The following is a 5238-nucleotide window of genomic DNA, read 5'->3' as shown; positions in this document are numbered from 1 at the left end:
GAGGGATCATGGGTGGGCTATGGTGCAAAGTAATGACATGAAAGTCTATAGTAGTTGTTATGTAAAGGAACATCATGATGTTGTAGGTACAATTACGAGGAGGGATTTTTATGCATAAGGACAACAAAGTTCCATTTGAGGCATGCAAGAGATGCCATTCATGTCCACCTAAATTTTGAGTTTAACAAATGAAAAATCTATCTATACAAAGAGTTCATGGCATGGTCACAATTACCTTATTACAACACAAGATTCTTTGAGTGTGCTCCTCTTGTGTCATCATCATGGAAATTTAGGGAACATTTCAATCCTCCTTGATATATGACCTCAATAATGGTTTGATAGGGTTGACATATTTTCACAAGGAGATTTAGAACATTTTTTGATTTCCAAAGGAAGAGAGATTTGCTAGGAATTAATGTATTAAGGAAACATCTCACCTAGAAAAAATAGAACCCTTTACTTTCTCATAGTGAGAGCTTTCCTAGATGGTATAATTCACTATTCATAATCCACCATGAATCATAACTTCATAGACTAAACATAAATTGAAGTTCAGGACAAAGGAAAATAGAGAGATGAATGCAAAAAGTGAGGCACCACACAAATTGGGTGCACTCTTTCCCCCATGCATTGGTAGGGCTCTACCATTTATAACTTTTTATTAATCTTGTGCCCAAAATAGCATATCGCTTCCATGCTTTATCCTCTTTTTGTGGACTATAGACAATATGTAAAAATCTATAAAATACCATTGGGCCTAGAAATAATAATAATACCCAACCTTAGAACCATAGAGTAAAAATGTCTAGCACTTCAAGTGCACAAATATATTATAAAAATGTGATGACTAATTATTCCCATTCCATTAAGTACTTCATGACTTTCCCCAATTCCTTTTTCTAAATATATGTCCATCAAGAGTATAAAACACATTAATCCTCTTGACATCCACCTTGCACAATGCGATCGATGTTACACATTCACATGTGCAACAAGTCAAGATTGTATGGCAAATTGGAAAAAATAAAAATTCACACAAGATATTAAAATCAAGTCACTTTAAATCAATAATCAATTAAATTAATAACCATATGATTTAAAGGCTTAACCAAGCCTTATAAGGCTTCTTCCTACTATTTTAAGCCTTTACAATCTTACTCTTGATAATCATAACATAATTGAATTAGTATTTTTCGGAAAACTTAAGGAAATTTTGGAAATGCCCATATCTAAGTTGAGATTGTTTAATCTTATTTCTAACTTCATGAAAATTTTTCATATGATTCGTTGCTAGAGCATCTACTAGCATGCCAATAGCTATGGTAGTCATAGAAATAGATAATTTATTATTATATAGTAATTTTTATAACCTTTACTTTATATCCTCATGGCTAGGAATTCATTTTGTCAAGCTTAAATATTAAAGAGTCTCACACATATACACGCTAATGACAAGGACACTACACATCAATAGTATCCAAATATTATGTCCACTCACCAAAGCACTCCCTTGGTACATACAACAATCATGATATCTATATCTCTCTAACAACTAATGTTCTACTCACCAAAGAAACAAAACAAATTACATTCTCAACCAAATGCTTAACACAATGCACACTTGTTGCACATATACATATGCATCAAGCCATTATTATGCAACAAATAATTAAGATAAAAATCAACAATATAAATCCAATCATTAACTAGAGCACAAATCAGATGTTGGATGCATACGTAGCGAGCCTTGGAAGGTCCCCAAGAACAAAAGAACTCTACTTAAGCTCAAAAAGCAAGAAGATAGATTTGCAAGACATAAAGAAAAGAGACAAATTGGATACAATCTCCCCCATGCCTTGTGTGAGTGCTTCACAAGGCATGTTTTTATAAATTTATTGATCTCAGAGCTCAAAAAGAGCCCAATTTTACAATTAGCATGCTTTAGTTTTTGTGTTTGCTTTTGTCCAAATAAAGAATAAAGTGGTTGGGCAGCCCAAAAGTCGGGTTGTGCCTAAATACAATGTCCCATAATGAAATATTTGAACCATGTGCCCATGTGTATGCAAAATAATAAATATTTATCAAGCGCTTCAATAAATAAGCATGCCTAAATAAATATTAGTGCAACGCCTTTAATGATAAGACACATACCCATCAAAAATGATAATTTCTTCTAGGTAATTTGAATACACGCTATCGCCAGTGCTTCCCAACGCCACCGCTACTTGCTCTATATATCAACTGAAGCGTTCACAATTGTTAGAAAAGAATAAAATTAAACTGACAAAAGTAAATACCTAGTAGTCTTCAGCTACAAAATAAATAAATAGGTTGGAACTCTGTCCTAACCTTAATTTAATATGAGTGCGCTCTAAACTCATAAACGTCCAGTAATTTAAATATGTATTTTGTGAAATCACCCATGTGCACATAAAACTAACATGACACGTGAAAAGGACAGGTGTCCCCGTCAACTTCTTGCAAAAGGAATCCATCACAAAACCTCACAGAATCCATCGTGGTCTCACGTAATCCACCGTGGAATATGCCTCTTGGCATCATACCCCTGGGGTGGGATAGCAATTGTCCTCAATTGCTATTAGCTCAATGTGGAGCGAATAGTGAGGGGGTAAGCACTTAGGTCGTGAGCGTGCATCCATTGGACCTCTTCAACAAGATGATTTTTAAACTTAACCTAATATCTAGAGTATCAACGGCCAAATCTAGTGGTCATAAAGTCAGTGTCTAGAATAGTTTCAGGTTCAAGGATTTCAATTTCTTCTTCTAACAAAGGAGGGTTTTCATAAACAGGGTGAACAGGTAATTGGCCTATAAAAGGTTGTAACAAACTGATATGAAAAGTATTGTGGATTTTTCCATGTTGGGGTAGTTCTAATTTAAATGCATTGTCATTGATTTTGTGAATGATCTTGAAAGGTCCATAAAATCTAGGGGCTAACTTAACACTTTGCAATCTTCTCTTTTCAAGGTGTAACCAAACATAATCATCAAGTTCTTTGAAAACTCATGGCTTTTCTTTTCTTGTTAGCTTATTTAGTGTATGATTGCTGGGCTTTCGCAATCATGTCTTTTACTTCATAAAAAATAGTAGCATGCATATTGGCAATATCATCAGTAGCTTTAACTTTATTTGACAATGATGTAATAGGTGTAGGCAATCTATATCCATAAATGATTTCAAAAGGTGCTTTCTGTGTAGCTATATGTGGTATATTATTGTATGCAAACTAAAGTAAATGCAAGTGTGTATCCCATGTTTGTGGTTTTGAAATTGTGTATGCATGCAAAATATCTAATATTGTACTATTAGTAGCTTTTGTTTGCCCATTAGTTTCAGGATGAAATGTAGATGAGAATCAATATTTGTACCTAAATTAGCAAACAAAGTGGTCCAAAATTTCTTACAGAACCTAGAATCACGATCTGAAATAACAACTTTTTGTAAACCATGGTTAGTGAAAATAGTTCTCAAAAACAATTGTGCAGCTTGAAATGCAATTAATGTTTTCTTGCATGGAATGAAATATGCTTGTTTGCTAAATCGATCTACAATAGTCCAAATTATATCATGATTAGCTTGGGTGTTAGGCAAACCAGTTATAAAATCCATTGAAATATGTTCCCATGGTTATTCAGGAATTGGTAAAGTCATTAATAAGCCATACTGCTTACCATGGTATCACTTAACTCTTTGACAAATTAAACACTCAGATACAAAGTTAGAAACATCAGATTCCATTTGTGGCCAATAAAAATCTTCAACCAATGTATACAAAGTAGAAATAATACCTCCATGGCCTTGATTTGGAGGATAATGAATTTTGTGCAACACAAATGATCTAAATGGAACAATTACACACAACCTTTTCTCATAAAATATAAATCCATCAGAATAAGACCATGAATCAACTCAAATCCAGTTATTAGCAATTAATTTATTCCAATCAACTTGAAAACTAGGGTCTTGGTCATAGGTATCTTTCATAGGGATAAGGGAATCAAAAGATATAATGGAGATATTATAGATACTTGGTTTTCTACTTAAGGCATCGGCAATAATATTCTCTTTTCCGAGTTGATATTGGATAGGTGGATAAAAACTTTGAATAAAAGTAGCCCATTTAATATGACGGTTAGAGATTTGTGGCTGACTAAGGAGATGTTTGATACTTTGTTGGTCAGTTTTGATCATGAATTCAGATATCCCATTAAATAGTGTTTCCATTGATTAAGGCTTGTACTATAGCTAGCAATTCCTTATCATAGGTAGAATACTTTAGCTCAGAGTGTTTAAGTTTGCAGCTAGAATAGGCTATGGGATGTGAATCTTGCATAAGGACAGCTCCTATCCCAGATCCACTAGCATCAGTGACTACTAGGAAGAATGGTCTATTAAAGTCAGGTAATTGCAATACAGGTGCATGTGTTAAAGCATGTTTTAGTAAATCAAAAGACTTTTGCTTATTATCAGACCAATGATATATAATACCTTTCTTTAATAATTTTGTTAAAGATAATGCAAGCAATGAAAAAATTCTCACAAATTTTTTATAAAAGCTAGCAAGACCTAAGAAAGAACGTAACTCATGCACATTTTTAGGGATTGGCCAATTTGAAATTGCTTCTACATTTTTGGGATCAACTTTAATTTCATCAAAAGAAACAATATGTCCTAAATATTCAATGTGGGTTTGGAAAATTTCACTCTTTTCAAGGTTAGCATATAATTGATTCTCTTTCAATAATTTGAAAACCAAAGATAAATGTTCATAATGCTCGTTCTCATGCTTACTGAAAACCAATATGTAATCAAATAAAAAAATTACACAATGCTGATGCTTCAAAAATATGCGATTCATCATACGACTGAATGTGGCTAGCGCATTAGTTAAACCAAAAGGCATAACAAGGAATTCATAATCACCAAATTGAGTTCTAAATGCTGTTTTGAAAATGTCAGGTGTATCCAATCATAGTTGATGATATCCAGATTTGAGATCTATTTTGCTAAAAATAGTGGCCCCTTGTAGTTTATCCATGAGGTCGCCTACCCTAGGGATCAGATATCTATTCTTGATAGTGATCTTGTTTAGGGCACAATAGTCAATGCACATCCTATAGGTATTATTTTTCTTCTTGACTAATAGGACAAGTGCACCAAAAGGAGAACTATTGGGCCTAATAAGTTCTCGGGTTAACAGTTCTTCAACTTGG

The sequence above is a fragment of the Lygodium microphyllum genome, chromosome 22 (assembly GCF_053477565.2).
Source record: "Lygodium microphyllum isolate KBCC chromosome 22, Lygodium_microphyllum_v1.1.10, whole genome shotgun sequence".
Taxonomy (NCBI): domain Eukaryota; kingdom Viridiplantae; phylum Streptophyta; class Polypodiopsida; order Schizaeales; family Lygodiaceae; genus Lygodium; species Lygodium microphyllum.
The sequence above is the reverse complement of the archived record's forward strand: the minus strand, read 5'-3'. Positions refer to the sequence as shown.